Here is a 16,836-nt window from a genome sequence, read left to right on the forward strand (position 1 = left end):
ACTGTATCTAAAATAAATGAGGGGTGATACATACTAATATAACAGGCTGGAAAAATAGACATTTATTCATTTTAATATCCTTTATATATATATATATATATATATATATATATTTTGAATGTGTTGAAACTTGACACCGGGCAACGCACCCTAAAAACTGCACCGTTAGAACAGTTTCATGCTGAAGAGCTGCTTAAAAGGAAGATTTTTTTTTCTCTCTCATAAATATAAATGAGTGTAAATGCCAACATCATCATATATGTCGAAAGGATTGAAGCCTGTCATGCAAAACATGAGCTCATTGATGTCATTAAGTGAGTGATTTAATGGTGCAACGCTCAAATATTTAGTAGAGAGTAAATTGTGACTTAGTGCCCATTTACGCCACAACTAGGCTAAGTTGTAATGTATGTATAGCTGGTGCAACCGGCCCCTGATGTTTATTTATTTATCTATTTTATTTTAATTTAATCTTTATTTAAATGGTCAGCATCTGACTGATACTAAACAGTACTTATGTTAATTAAGCTATTTATTTTATTTTTATTTATTCTTTATTTTAATGGTCAGCATTTGACTGATACTAAACATACAGTACTTATGTTTTTTAAGCTATTTATTGTATTTTTATTTATTCTTTATTTTCTCAGTGTTCATTTCTAGAATTTGTTGACAATGTATAATAATAATGTAAAATGTTCTTTGATAAAATATATTTAAGAAAGGAGCTTTCTGAGTACCTTTGCATATTCATATTGGTGCAAAATCGGTGCATAATCCACATAGAAAAGGTCTGTTTTCATTCCAGCTCAAAAATTAGCTATATCGGTCACCATATCGGTAATCGGTGAATTTTCCCTCTCTAAAATCAGTATCGGTCGGGCTCTAATTTTGGGTTCTATAAAAATGCAGAAGGACTGTTTGTCAAAGATGGTTTCTCTTTAGTGTATAACGTGGTAAAAAAGTGGCAAGAAAACATGGGAACACCTCCAATATGTTCGCTCATCTGCAGGACAGATTTTTGAAAACTGAGACACAACACTTTAAGAGACAACTAGCTAAGTGACAACTAAGACAAAGAAAGTTAATTGTCATTGCCATTTGCAGATAATGTGTAGCTTGCTTTCAAGTTACCGAAGAGTAGTTCACTAAAACTCCGCTAGCTACACAGTAACATTTGCGTCTTGTAGTAACAACTAAAATACAGTTGTAATCAAGTAATACCAAGTCCTGTAATTAATAATGGCAATGTGGCACAATGATCAAGTTGGAACGCCACACAATCGTACGCTGCCATACAGTGCGAGTGAAATTGCGGTTATTAAATTTGTAGTTATCGCCAAGCTATATATTAGCAACTGGCTTGCTATCCAGAAAAAAACATGCGTACAATTGTTGCAAGCTAGTAGGTGGCCCGATAAAATGAGTCTAGCCTTAAGATATAGTTCATACGAAATTGAAGAACGAACGGTTATGATGTAATTTGGAACAAAATCTGGCGTTTTATTTAAAAATAAGGTGTTTTAGTGTTCATTTCGGTGGTTCGTAACTTTTTGGAAAACTTCTAACAAGCTGCTAAACACATTACTGCCATTGGTCGACTTCATCGGTAGGTGTGACCTGAAGCTCCACCTACTACTTTGTTTACATTTTGCAGTCAGTATTCAACAGGAACACACCTGTGTGCAAGACCATGTCATGCAAATAGTTGTGTTTCATTAATCTACAAAAGGAATCAAATCTACTAAAATACTCTCAAGTGCCCATTCACTCATGTGCCATCTGCAGTGAAAGCCGTTCACACACCTGCCCAAAGTAAGATACAGTGCATTCAGAAAGTATTCAGCCTTATGCTAAAATGCTGCAAATTATTTATTTTTTTCACATCAATCTACACTCCATACCCCATAATGAAACAAAAATCTGGCAAAAACCAGATTTTTGATAACTTTGCAAATGTATTAAAAATAAAAAACTGAAATATCACATTGACATAAGTATTCAGACCCCTTGCTATGACACTTGAAATTTAGCTCACGTGCATCCCATTTCTCTGGATCATCTTTGAGATGTTTCTACATTTTGATTGGAGTCCACCTGGGGCAAATTCAATTGACTGGACATGATTTGGAAAGGCACACACCTGTCTATATAAGGTCTCACAGCTGAAAATGCATATCAGAGCAAAAACCAAGCCATGAGGTCAAAGGAACTGCCTGCAAAGCTCAGAGACAGGATTGTGTCGAGGCACAGATTCAAAAAATTTGTAGGAAGGCTACAAAAAATTTTGGCTGCATTGAAGGTTCCCAAGAGCACAGTGGCCTCCATAATTCTTAAAAGGAAGAAGTTTGGAACAACCAGGACTGTCCTAGAGCTGGCTGCCCAGCCAAACTGAGCAATCGGGGGAGAAGGGCCTTGGTAAGAGAGGTGACCAAGAACCCGATGGTCACTCTGGTTGAGCTCCAGAGATCATGTGTGGAGATGGAAGAAACTTGCAGAAGGACAACCATCACTGCAACACTCCACCGATCTGGGCTTTATGGCAGAGTGGCCAGACGGAAGCCTCTGCTCAGTGCAAGACACATAAAAAAGCACCTAAAAGACTCTCAGACTGTGAGAAACAAGATTCTCTGATCTGATGAAACTAAGATTGAACTGTTTGGCCTCAATTCCAAGTGTCATGTCTGGAGGAAACCAGGCACCGCTCATCACCTGCGCAATACCATCCCAACGGTGAAGCATGGTTGTGGTAGCATCATGCTGTGGGGGTGTTTTTCAGTGGCAGGGACTGGGGGACTGGTCAGGGTTGAAGGAAAGCTGAATGCAGCAAAATACAGAGATATCCTTAATGCAAACCTGTTCCAGAGCACTCAGGACCTTAGACTGGGCCGAAGGTACACCTTCCAACAGGACAATGACCATAAGCACACAGCCAAGACAATGCAACAATGGCTTGTGACAACTCCGTGAATGGCCTTGAGTGGCCCAGCCAGAGCCCAGACTTGAACCCAATTGAACATCTCTGGAGAGATCTGAAAATGGCTGTCCACCGATAGTCCCCATCCAACCTGACAGAGCTTGAGAGGATCTACAGAGAAGAGTGGCAGAAAATCCCCAAATCTTGGTGTACAAAGCTTACTGCATCATACCCAAAAAGACTTGAGGCTGTAATGGATGCCAAAGGTGCTTCAACTAAGTACTGAGTTAAGGGTCTGAATACTTGTCAATGTGGTATTTCAGTTTTTTCTTTTTAATAAATTTTAATAAAAAATAAAGTTATCAAAAATCTGGTTTTTGCTTTGTCATTATAGGGTATGGAGTGTACATTGATGTGAAAAAAAATACATAATTTACAGCATTTTAGCATAAGGTTGCAACATAAAATTTGAACAAAATGAAGGGGTCTGAATACTTTCTGAATGCACTGTATGTCTCTATCACCATTCCTTTGTCTTTATTCTGAACATTAACACTCTTTAATACACCAATCTTTGCAGTAGTATCAGTGTCATCATAATTTACAGTAACAGAGTGTAATCGGTGCATATTATGGCCATGTATAGCGTGTTAGCGCATTAACGTCATGAATTCAGAATCTAATCAAGACTAATTAAAAATGTTCTACTGTGTATATATATATATATATATATATATAACTTTAAATCGTCATAGAGCAGTTAAAACAACTTCTTTTACTGACCTCATGTGAATTCTACTCATAGAATGAGGCATGAAGTCATTGATAACACATTTTTAAGGTTTTACATGTAGCATCCTCCTATTTAAATGCTCCTCTAAACACCTCCCACAGCGGTGTGACCGGTGTTTGAATGTTCGCAAACAGTATAACGTTGCTTGGCTGTTTAGAACTTCTTTTTACCCCTGAATGAAGAAGTTCTCCAGAAGTATATCAGGGCATTTACTTTAACATTAGCCTCAACAAGACAAGTTGTAGGTCTGTACTGATCTGTAATGATCAGTGGCCCTGTGGCATAGTGACTATTTAAATATTAAGACATCAACTTAGTTATATTTGGCTATGTATCTGTGGTGTTGATGGAGTCGAACTCGCGACTCAAGGGGTGGTAGTCAGTGTCAATACTTGCTGAGCTACCCAGGCCTAATTAAACTTTTTATTAAGAGAACAACAAAAAAATGTGTTTATCATTCAACCCGTTTTTGTAAAGTACTTCAATACCGTGATCATACTTTAAAAAAAACAACAAAAAAAAAAACATTTTATTAAACATTTGTGTCCTTAATATTTTATTATGTAATAACCATTTTAGAAAAGCAATAAGGCATTCTAGGCTGTATCATACATACAATTATGGCTGAAGGGGGTTAAACCAGAGACTATTTAGTCCACTTGAGACGGACCACTTGTATTAAAATTAATAGGAGAAATTGGAACACTAATTGTGGCGGATGTAGAAATGGAAGTCCCGCCTTACAGGTAAAAGAGCCAGTCACCTTTTAGATACAGACATCACTTGACAATTCATTTGAGAATGTGCATGCGCATAAACCAGCCTGAAAAAGAGTGTTTTTTTTTACAGTGGTCTAAGCTTAAGAAGCACACTTTATGAAAGCATTGTTGTCAGATTTTACTGCTGATTTGAAATATGTAATTTGATCGTAATCTTGACCGAATATTTTGGGAGATTTCGGTCTAAGTAGATAGGAGCTGTACTTTTATGCCACTTATTTCCATAGAAAATAGCTGCCTGGGAGTGTTCCAAAGATGAATGCTGAGAGGACTTGACTTTACAGTCATTTTAGGGTTTGTTGACATCGTCATGGCAACGAAGTTGAAAACTTTACACAGAAAAGGTTAGTCAGCAATTTTATCACACTAAAATCATTTTAAAATGCATATTGTTTAAAATGCATAGTATTTAAGCGTTTATGGATTGGCCCCATTCACTTTCACTGTAAGTACCTCACTGGAACCCAGATTTTACCTTTTTTTAAAGAACAGAAGGGACAAGTCAAAGTAAATTTTTGTGGCAATCAATATTATGCAACAAATGCTGTCGGGGGCCTGGGTAGCTCAGTGGTAAAATACGCTGGCTACCACCCCTGGAGTTTGCTAATTTGCTAATTCTAAAGTCAAATTACACTTCAAATGAAATTAAAATATTATAAAAAGAATTAAGTTATTTAAATCCAAACATTTTACCCTCTCCAACTTATTCCACCGGCCACTTTTGCAGTGTCATAAAAAAAAATCACAATACGGGGGCCTGGGTAGCTCAGTGGTAAAAGATGCTGGCTACCACCCCTGGAGTTCGCTAGTTCAAATCCCAGGGCATGCTGAGTGACTCCAGCCAGGTCTCCTAAGCAACCAAATTGGCCCAGTTGCTAAGGAGGGTAGAGTCACATGGGGTAACCTCCTCGTGGTCGCTATAATGTGGTTTGTTCTCGGTGGGGCGCGTGGTGAATTGAGCGTGGTTGCCATGGTGGATGGCGTGAAGCCTCCACATGCGCTATGTCTCCGTGGCAACGCGCTCAAGAAGCCACGTGATAAGATGCGCGGGTTCACTGTCTCAGACGCGGAGGCAACTGGGATTCGTCCTCCGCCACCTGGACTGAGGTGAATCACTATGCCACCACGAGGACTTAGAGCGCATTGGGAATTGGGCATTCCAAATTGGGAGAAAAAGGGGAAAAATCCCACAAAAAAAAACAAATGCTGTCGGATGAGCTTAACTTGTATTGAACCCGAAATATTCCTTTAAACTCTGCTTTGCATTGTGCCTAACAATGACCCTTAGCCTTGACTGCATTTACAATACAGCGCAACAGTGCCCACCCACTTTTTCAGCCATCTGGGTTCCAGAAGTATTTTCCCTATTTGTTTCTTCCATAGACTTTTAATAAAATCCTTCATAAAAGAGTTGCAAGCCATGAACCAAATGTCCTTCTTCAGCAGAACCGAAGTGAAGATTTTTATAAGCACATTTCAGCTCTGTTTGTCCATATAATGCAAGTAAGCAGGTTCCATAAGGCTGCTGGCTATTTGACGGTCCAAATATTTTATAAATATTCTTCACTTTGGTTCTGCTATAGAAGGGAAGTAATACACATCTGGGATGGCTTAAAGATAAGCAAATCATGAGAAAATTTTAATTTTTGGGTGAAGTAACCCTTTAAGGGTGAAGGGAGACCAGCTCGATTAGGTCATTAACAGTACGTCATGGGAGTGGGTGGTCGCTCCGAGGTACATTACGCGGGTTTCGTTGGCTGTGGTTCTGTAATTGGTGGATCTTTCTCTGATGTACCATGGGTAATGTAGTTGTTTACCATGAATTCTGCTATCAAACACGATTTTTAAGAAATTATGTGGAAAAAACGTGGACAAATGGTTTCAACGGAAGCGTATACAATCAGTGAACAACCTTGTAGCTCACTGTAGGTCTGTCTTTGAAGTTTTATAAGTTATCAATTCATCTATGGGATAAATGAATGGGATTTTTACCTCCAGAACCAGACTGCTGCGCTCTATATAGCAGCCTCTCGTATATTATTGCATTTGAAACATTTTTGGAACAAAATGGCTTACTCTTTTGTCTTGCTAAGGCTAATTTCATAGCTAACATTTTATGTATCCTTAATACATTACACACAATTAGGCAGAATAATATTTTCACAATTTTGCAAAACTTGATAAAATTACAGCTTGATTGAAAATGAAGCTCAATAAAAATATTGTGTTCACTTGAAATTTATATCAGGGACAAAAAATGGTTCAGGGATCAAAAAAGAAAACCAATGTTTTGCAGAACATATCCGAAAGTGGGAATGAAGTCACTCACTTCCAATTGTTCCGTAGTGAAAACTTTATTTCTAAATGCTGGAAATTGTTTAATAACCAGTTGATTTTGTTCCGATAATTTTTTCATGAAACCAAGTACATTTTTGGAAGAGGCTACTTTTTTTAGTAGAACATAAGCATGTGCTTTCATTCTGAAGGAAACCACTGTTTTTAAAAAGAAGGTTTAAAAAATAAATAAATAAATATGGCCCACAGAAGGTAGTTTAGTCCAAATGCATCCCGCAGATGCATCAATTATATTTTACATTAATAATCTAAACAAAGAATAAAATACATTTTCAACATATTATTGAACATATTTAACAAGTAATAATAATAATAAATTATGATGGATTTTCAATATTGAAAGTCTTGGTCTGGGACAAGGTTAAAACTAAATCTATACATAAAAGTCTTTTGAAAAGTAGCAAAAATAAATTATGACATGGTAAAAAGTTTCCAAGATAGTTTTAATTGGTTATCAGAGATCTGTTTTAATACAAATTTACTTTTGGGACATAAAGGTGGCTGTAGTTCAAGAAACATCCATATAAGAGTGGGGATTGCTAAACTAGACATCTTTTCCTAGCAGGAATTTCATTATTTCCCTGTCTGAAACCTTATCCCGATTACTGTTAGTCATAATCCTTTCTCTTTGTGGCGACGTACAGCAAGAGTTTCACTTTACACCTCTATTTATTCAGTGGATTTGAGGTGGAACTCCACTAAGAGGTCTTGCCAGAAAATGATTTGAATGTGTGTCGCTCAGAGGCACAGTAGATCTTTTAAATGAGTTTTATCAGAACAATAGCCATGTTCTCCCCCCCAAAAAAACCAAAACAAAACAAGAAATGTTATTTTGAGTTATGAAAATAAAGATAATTTCTTTGGACCATTAAGAGTTTTTGCATTGTGACATTATTTTCATGATAATTAAGCACATATCCCCCTCAGTTCCCATTATTGTCATGCAAAAAAAAAAAAAAAAAAAAAAGAAAATCCCACTCTTAATATTACCATGTGAAAAATAATTGTATAATTTAAATTCTAAATTATTCCTATATCATGGTACTATTTGTTGTACTGAATTTAATAATAAAAAAAATTGTGTCCAGACAGCAAGATTTTAATTACTATATTACAGTAACGAGTATCAAATCTTCATTGCGAATAGATTTAATGACTGTAAAATCTTAAAATCGGTGCTTAACAAGAAGGATTTTTTTTTTTCCTGCTGTAAAGTTTAGACTAATTCAGATTTTTGCTTGCTCTACCATCATTTTCACTAGCTCCACCACAAATATTGTAAAAAGCTAGCAGCAACATATTTGTACTGTATATACATATGGTGAAGTATAATCCCGACGTTTTATGAGACTTTTATGAGACTTTTATGAAACCGTAAAGCATGTGAAAATCCATTTTACGTGTCCACTCAGCCACAGTTTGTCCAAACAGCATGAAACATAATATGGTAAGACAGCATTTTACATTAAAAGAACTCTTTAAATTGAAGACACTGAATATTATCTATGAGCTGTAATGTATCCTCATGAGCAGTAATACAGAACAGGTATCAAAACAGTTTGAAACTAAACTTCAGTGTGAAATATTTTGTAGGGAAATATTAACCATTTATATTGATTTTTACAATGGTTTTTACAAAGCATGAACTATAAACCTCATGGCCTTACTGGTTTCAAATATGATGGTATCCTGTAATATGATCTGTCCTTCAGATGACCAATATCAGAAACAATATAGACATAAAGAATGATATCACCACACCCTTTCTCTGAGCCAAAACCCCTCCATCACACAAAGGGTTGGAAAAAAAGATGACAAACCAGAGAAAAACTAACCTGAAAAGAACAGATTATGATAATGAAGCATTACGAAAACAGTTATTTTAACTAATTACCATTTCATGCACACTAATCACTAAATGTCTCACTTGAGAAATATAGATTACTAGCAAGAGGTGGAGGTGACAGACTGTGGTGGCTTATGCCAAGTCAAGCAGGCCTATAATATTTAAGTACAGTAGGCATATCATTTTGGCAGAGACTATGGTTACTGGAATGAGGATGTCCCCATTGGCTGTATAATTAAAGAATATAATTATTTTATTTTTTTTTTAATAATGTGCTCAAAGGGAAAAAAAACTTCAAAAACAAAAATCTATATTTCATTCTGAAAATGCCAAAAGTTTGGGTTAATTAACTTAAAACTAACTTGATTTTAAAACAATGGAAGTCTATGGTTTGTCAGTATTATACATAGCTAAACCATGCGTGTGGGTGTGTTCGTTTGGGAACAAAACTGTCCTCAGAAGTGAACTAAATCTAACAAAAACCTTGCTTTAGAGCCAAAATCATACACGGATAGAAAAATAAAATAAAATAATGCAATTCTTTACATGTACAAATGCAAAAAGTGTTCTTTTATGGCTAAGATTTTGGTTACTGTTAATCTGTCGTAATTATAAGCATATTTAATTTAAAACAATATAAGTGATATGTTACATTTAAATATCTACAGTTTGGGTGGGTGGGTTTAATTTGGGGACTAAATTGTCCACAGAAGTTAACTAAATCTGACAAAACCTCACTTTGGGAAAATCCTCAGTTTGAAAACGACTAATAAATAAAATAAAATGATTTTAATTAAAAAAAAAAAAAAAAAAAAAAAAAAAAAAAAACCTTCCCTTTACGTAAGTCCAAAGTATTTACATTAAAAAAAATAATAATAAGTCTTAATATGTCCTCATTGTTTTTGTTTTGTGTGTGTGTGTGTGTGTGTGTGTGTGTGTGTGTGTGTGTGTGTGTGTGTGTATGTGTGTGTTTTCTACCACATTCCTCTGAAGGATTTTGAAATCCTAGCAACCACAGACAGTAAGTCTGATTATTATTCAAATGATCATTGGCACTCCGAAGACAAAAGCTGCTCCTGACAAACCTTTCACCCAAACTAAAGTTAACACCAAAGAAACGAGTGAAAACAGTGGTTTAAAGAGCAGCTAACATCGCTAAGTACGGAAACCAAACAAACAAGTTAATAATCTCTAAAAACATACCTCACACACAGAGCATATTCACATAAGCGCTTCCTTATCCGATTTATTGTAGCGACTTTTCCAGAAACGGGCAATATTCCACAAATCGGTGCGTGGGAAAAGAGGAGCGGTTGACAAACATGATCCAAACTGCGCAATGAAGTGAAGAAGAGGAGTATGTGCCATCCAGCGGTGAAGAGAGCGACTTTATTACATCCAGACCGCCAATTTACACTACTATGGCGAAGGCTTGGCTTATGAATATTAATAAGGTGATGCTGGCGCTTGGTAACTTTTGTGGAGCGTCCAGTCACGTACCCTTATAAATATGCATGAGCCAACCCGTCACCACCACAGTAGTCAAGTCGTTATTTTTATTTGTATAGCGCTTTTCACAACACACATCGTTTCAAAGCAGCTTTACAGGAAATTACTCATTAACAGAAAATGAAACTGTAATATCTATAAAGTCTTAGAGTCATCATTGTGTAATTTGATTAAATATTATTGTAAATTGTGTATAAAAATGTATAATTAAATAATAATTGTATTTAGAACCCCAGAGAGCAAGCCGAAGGTGACTGTGGCAAGGAACACAAAACTGTTGAGTTAAGATGAAAAATAACCTTGGGAGAAACCAGGCTCACTGTGGAGGCCAGTTCCCCTCTGGCTAAACAGCATGAATATAATGCCAACATTAGTTATTTGTGTGCAGTGCAAGTCATGGTTTAAAATGAGTAAACTAAGTAAGTGTTAAGGTCCAGTGTTTAAACAAAGAAGTTTAACAAAATTTTAACAAAGTAGACTCAGTAGCGATAACATTTGAGGATACATAACCAGCTTTCCTTTATTAAAGTGTTTGTGTTTTTTGTTTTTCAATAAATAAATAAAATAAGAAGCTTTCACCACAGTACGATCCAGCTGAAAATGTCAGTTGTATCTGTCTGTGTCCTGCGAGATGACAAGGAACACCCACTACATGACACGCCCACTCCAAGAACACCCCCTTTTGATCATAAAGCATTCCTATTGGCTAAAATACATTTTAAAATCCTATGCAATCGCTGTATGATTAATGTTGTCTTTAAAGGATAGTTCCTACAAAAATGAACATTCTCTCATCATTTACTCACCCTCATGCAATCCCAGATGTGTATGACTTTCTTTCTTCTGCTGAACACAAATGAAGATTTTCAGAAGAATATCTCAGCTCTGTAGGTTCATACAATGCAAGTGAATGGTGACCAAAACTCAAAAAGTCAGCATAAAAGTAATCCATAAGACTACACTGGTTTAATCAATGTCTCCTGAAGCGATCTAATTGGTTTTTGGTGAGAACAGACCGAAATGTAACTGCTTTCACTTGCATTTTATGAACACAGAACAAAATATGACGGACACTTGGGGACAAAAAAACCCCCCCAAAAAACAAAAAAACAAATGGAATTAAAGCGACACAATATTGTTCTTCCCTGACCATCTGTTATTGATGAGGACTGTAAACAATTATGTTTATTTTAAAGCATACATTGAGTCAAGTGAGAACCTGATGAGTCTGTTGTACAGAGCTTGTGTACTTTTTACAGAGACAGTGGAGGTCCAGACAGATCATGCATGCTGCTGTTGGATAGAATACAAATATTTTATGGGAGAATTGTGTAGTAGGCTTGTCTAGCTTTGTAATTGTTAGATTTAGTAGCCCTCTACATTGTAAGCAAATCAGTCACGACCAAATTTCATGCTATGCAACTAAAAATTGTCAGATTTCATGCTTTGCGACTACTCATATTTCACTCGCCAGTGATTGAGGTGTAGTGGCGAAGAAGAACTTTAACACAAAGATCCTTTCACTGCATGCTGTGTCTCATGAGTGCACTCTGAAGGAAATTTATCTTATTTAGCTGCAGTGGATCCTAAAGTGTCATGGATCGTGGTTTCACCATTGCTTTAGTCACTATATGCCATAGTTACACTTACATTGCATTTAACCACGTTAACTCTTGCTTACCACGTCAAATTTTGCTTTAACTTTTCCAGTGACTGTTTTCACAACATCCTCCATTTTACAGCATGGCTACAGACCAATGTAACGTGCCTGTTGGAATGTAAAAACTGGCCAAGTCACGTGATTTCATCATTTCTAAATGTTTTGAGGTTGGACGCTAGGGGGGCGCTGATCTCACAGTGAAACTGTGTAACTGATCTCGAATAATGCTGTGTTTAGGGTTGCCAATTTTGAAGTTGTAAAATAAGAGACACTTATTTATGTATAAATTTTGGATGGTTTATACGTAATTAATTAAAAAAATATATATTTTTCCTTAGCCTGTACTTGTCTTTATGACTCAGTGACTGATACATTGTTTGATTTTATTGAACATTTATATTAAAAAAATACACAAAATAGCACCATTTGTGGACTTTTCAGATGGCCCCTTCCCACACCCTTCACAGTATTAGCACGTTTTAGCACAATGTGTGGACTTTTCAGACGGTCCCTTACCCACCTTAGGCAAATTTTCCAACTTATATCAGAGTTAAATTAGTGATCTGGAACGATTTCACATCACCATCTGACCAGCTTGAATACGGGACAAATCACGTCTCAAATTGATTCGATATGAGACGCAGCATTTTATCTTTAAATAAGGGACGATCCCGTATTTTACGGGAAGGGTGGCAACCCTAGCTGCATTCCACACAATTTGGAACTCTGAACTATCCCACCTCCTACTTGGAAATAATTACTGGAACGCCGCTTGAAGTCTTACATCCGATATGGGAAGTCGGGGTAGACTTCAGTGACTAGCGTCATTTGAAGACATTTCTAAAATGGCAGTGGACGAGCATAAAATGGAGCTGGGTTTTGTGAAACAAAATGTATGAATATGCAATATACAAATATAGCTGTGAGCAGCAATTAACAGGGTTCAAGCGGTTTAAGGCCTTTAAGCACATGCGTAAAAAGGTATTATGTTTTACTTAGCAAGCGTGAAACCACCTAGATCATAGATGGAATAGACCGTTTACAGCCAATACAGGCAATTTACTACGGAAATACATGGTTTTTAAAGCTTTTTAAAGCTCATAGCACCACCTATGGTCCGATCTCCATAAAAGTCTGCATGCTTGTTTAGAATCATATGTCGCATGTGCTCACCTAATGTCATTTTCTAAACGACACTGTTATAGCTACCCAAAGGGTAAAGTTCAGCATTTTTTTTTTTTTTTTTTTTTGACAATTATTGACCTAGAGAGTCCAGAGAATTGTACTGCATTGGTTTTATTGAGGTTGAGCGAAAAACCAAGGACTAGTTCACAAAAGTAGGTTTTTTACATAATCATGAATATTTAATGAACGATCTGATTGACAGCAGTGGTTCTTGAGGCAAAGTTGTTCAGTATGAGGAGATCTAACAAGTGATATGAATTCTAGCTGCATCTCAATTCAGAGGCTGCATCCTTCAAAGGTCACATTCAAAGGCCGATTGCGTCACTGCTGCGTGACAAAGGCTGTCCCAATTCGAAGGTTCCTTCAAATGCGGCCTCCAAATGCGTCCTTCGTTTCCCGTGAAATGAAGGATACAACAGATGGATCCTTCGCGGCTTTGCCTACCCCAGAATTTGCGCGCCAGTGATGACAGGATTTTTTTGAGAGAAATTGCCGAATTACACTTTTAAACATAAGTATTGGGTTTCAACTTACTCAAATATCTAATGATACAAATGTAAAAAAAAAAACAAAACAAAACAAAAAAACAAAACAAAAAGTGGTTCAAATGTTGACTTATATCTTACTAAGATGAGATTATATATAGTTTATACTCTTTATTATATACAGAAATGGACCATGGTGAAAATATTTAGACAGTTTGTGAACCCTGTTTTGTTTTCAGACAGTTTAACATAACTTTCAAAAAAGTTCAGTACAAACGTTACAGTCACTCGGCAGCTGTCACAGTTGTTAGGCAACAAGAACAGTCCTCCGTAGGCTAGACTGTCCCAATTAACAATGCTCAGTCTGACCTTCGCGGCCTTCGAAGGCGTGGCCTTTGAAGTTTGTGTCCTTCGAAGGATGCAGCCTTTGAATTGGGACACAGCCACTGTGTGTATGTGTGAAACACCACGTGATTACAGAGGCATAAATCTCGTTAGCGCCATCCATTGGCCGATTTCTTTAAAATTTCTCACAGACCTCTAGGGCCAGGAGTCGAACAGGCCCACCGAGTTAACCTTGTCTAATAGGTGCTCAAACTTCATTGGCCGATGGCGGCCATGTTTTTTGAGATATGCCAATGTCCTCATAGACAGTCATGGCACCTTGGACAAAGACGCTGCATGCCGATTTTCAACTCAACCAGACTAACTGTTGCATAGTTAGAGCTGTTTTCATGTTTTTTTCCTGTTATAGCGCCAGCAAGTGGCCAAACTCCATGTTTTTTTCATACACATGTGTACCAAGTTTGGTGAAAATATCTCATTTCGTTTCGGGCTTTACAGCCATTTTAGTAAAAATGGCCCGCCCTTTTCGAACGTTTTGGCACCCCTTAGCGACCGTGAGTCGAAATGTCAAATTTTTTTGATAATTATTGATAATCAGACTCCAGAGTATATTTCTGCACTGGTTTTCTTCTGATCGGACAAAAAAACCTAGGACTAGTTTGCAAAAGTAAGTTTTTAACATTATCTGAAATATTTACCAAATGGTTTGACAGACACCAATGCTTCATGTGGCAAAGATATTTAGAATGAGAAGAGCTATCAGGTGATATATATATTACTTGTGTTTTTTCACAACACTGCATTATATACAACCATTAACACCTACAAAAATCGTGATAGCACCACCTAGTGGCCGATTTTTTAAAAACTTTGCACAACCCTCTCAGACCATGAGTCAAATAGGTCCACCAAGTTTCGTTCCGATCGGTCATTGTTAACCTTGTGTAATAGCTGCTGAAATTTGATTGGCTGATGGCGGCCATGTTTTTCAACATATGTGAATGTCCATATAGACAATGATGTCAGCTGAGACAAAGACAATGTATGCTAATTTTGAAGTCAATAGGATTAACGGTTTCATAGTTACAGCCAATTTCATGTTTTTTTGGTATTATAGCGCCACCATGTTGCAAAACCGCACCAACTTTTCTGGGCGACCAAAGATTGACCTCTTACATAAGCATTGGACATTGGCGTATCTAAAAAAACATGGCCGCCATCGGCCAATGAAGTTTGAGCACCTATTAGACAAGGTTATCGGAAGCCGATCGGCACAAATCTCGGTGGGCCTGTTTGACTCCTGGCCCTAGAGGTCTGTGAGAAATTTGAAAGAAATCAGACACCCTTTACCCTTTGGTAGCTATAACAGTGTAATTTAGAAAAGGGGCGTGGTCAAGTGTACAAATAAGCCCATAATTCCTAAACAAAAACTCATAACTTCACAAAATTAGCTGAGCACATGCAACATATGATTCTAAACAAGTATGCAGACTTTTATGGAGATCAGACCATAGGTGATGCTATGAGCTTTAAAAAGCTTAATAAATTGCCTGTATTGGCTGTAAATGGTCTATTCCATCTATGATCTAGGTGGTTACATGCTTCCTAAATAAAACATAATACCTTTCTACGCATGTGCTTAAAGGCCTTAAACCAGCCACCCCCCCCCCCCCCCCCATATAGCTCGCAGCTATATTTTCCTTCAAGAGTTATAGCCATTTACATAAAATTAGCTACTCCTGCTTCCGATGTTTTCGCATACCATAGCTAGCTCGAGTCGAAAGATCAAACTTTTTTTGATAACTTTTGATACTGAGACTCCATAGAATCGTTTGGCACTGGTTTGGTCCCGATTGAACGAAAAACCTAGGACTAGTATGCAAAAGTAGGTTTTATGAAAAATCCAAGATGGCGGATTTACGGAGAGATATATATATATATATATATATATATATATATATATATATATATATATATATATATATTTTTTTTTTTTTTTTTTTTTTTGAGCCAAGGATTCCAATGGTATAAAGCACTTGAGTCTACAACAAATGGTCTAGAAGTTATGAGCAGTTTCGCATTTTTGATCGCTGTAGCGCCCTCTATTGACCGATTTCGCCGAGTCCATGTTTCTGAGAAGCGAGCGCTTGAACCCCTAATAAATATACAAGAGGATGTTAAGAAGAATTGTTTTTATACCAATAAATGCTTAAATGTTTTTTTTTTATTTATTTTTTTTTTACAAATTTTGCTCATGAAATAGCTACTAGATAGCAAGCTAGCTAGCATCTTTTTTCTTGTGTTCATGTGACCGTGATGTGTGATTGACTGGAATGCACTGAGGTCAGAAGTGGGAAATTTCAACTCGGATATTCCCACCTCTGACTTCGTCTGGAATGCAGCATATATTAGCAATAACTTAGGTCCATAAAACCAGACTGATTCAAACAAGAGTTACTGATTTCAGTTCAGTCGTTATAAATTCCCTGTCGTAATTCCCTGTTATATATTCCCACCTTGAGTTGTGTTCCCACTGGGAAAAAAATCTGAATTTTTGAGAGAGACAAATAGATATTTTGTTATATTTAAATTTAAATTTAGATCTATTTGTTTTACAAAAAGAGAATCTGGAATTTGAATCTAACATATAATGCCTACACACTCTTTATTCTATGATGTAGACCCAATTTCATGCTGATCAAATGCTGAATAGTCTAGTCACTCTAGTGGTTAACGTGTTCAACTTGAAATATTTTGAGTTTGAGTCCCAGTCCCATACTCACTGTGTGTAAGTTGTATAAGCATAAATATTTTTTCATTTGTTTATAGAAAACAAGTATTTTTTAGTATTTTAAATAATTTAAAAACAGCAATCATAAAAAGGCCAATTTATATATGATGGTCTGTGGCAGCGCGGGCGTGGTCGAGTGTCCGTCCGGAGATAGAGAAAGTGGTAAGGGCA

The 16,836-nt window shown here is 36.7% G+C and overlaps 3 protein-coding genes across 8 annotated transcripts in view; all 3 read right to left on the reverse strand.

The window, feature by feature from the left end:
- Positions 1-10,049, reverse strand: part of ankrd6b (ankyrin repeat domain 6b) — a 72,226-nt gene extending 62,177 nt beyond the window's left edge. For all 6 annotated transcript variants that reach the window (XM_051644840.1, XM_051644839.1, XM_051644837.1 and 3 more), the window contains exon 1: positions 9,894-10,049. The gene's annotated coding sequence lies outside the window, so the exon portion shown is untranslated. The remainder of the gene's footprint in view (positions 1-9,893) is intronic.
- Positions 1-16,836, reverse strand: part of pcmt (protein-L-isoaspartate (D-aspartate) O-methyltransferase) — a 623,660-nt gene that overhangs the window by 217,594 nt on the left and 389,230 nt on the right. The gene's annotated exons all lie outside the window — the stretch shown is intronic.
- The window catches only part of LOC127409925 (uncharacterized), a 76,852-nt gene that overhangs the window by 19,831 nt on the left and 40,185 nt on the right, over positions 1-16,836 (reverse strand). The window lies entirely within an intron of this gene.

The sequence above is a fragment of the Myxocyprinus asiaticus genome, chromosome 19 (genome assembly GCF_019703515.2).
Source record: "Myxocyprinus asiaticus isolate MX2 ecotype Aquarium Trade chromosome 19, UBuf_Myxa_2, whole genome shotgun sequence".
Lineage (NCBI taxonomy): Eukaryota > Metazoa > Chordata > Actinopteri > Cypriniformes > Catostomidae > Myxocyprinus > Myxocyprinus asiaticus.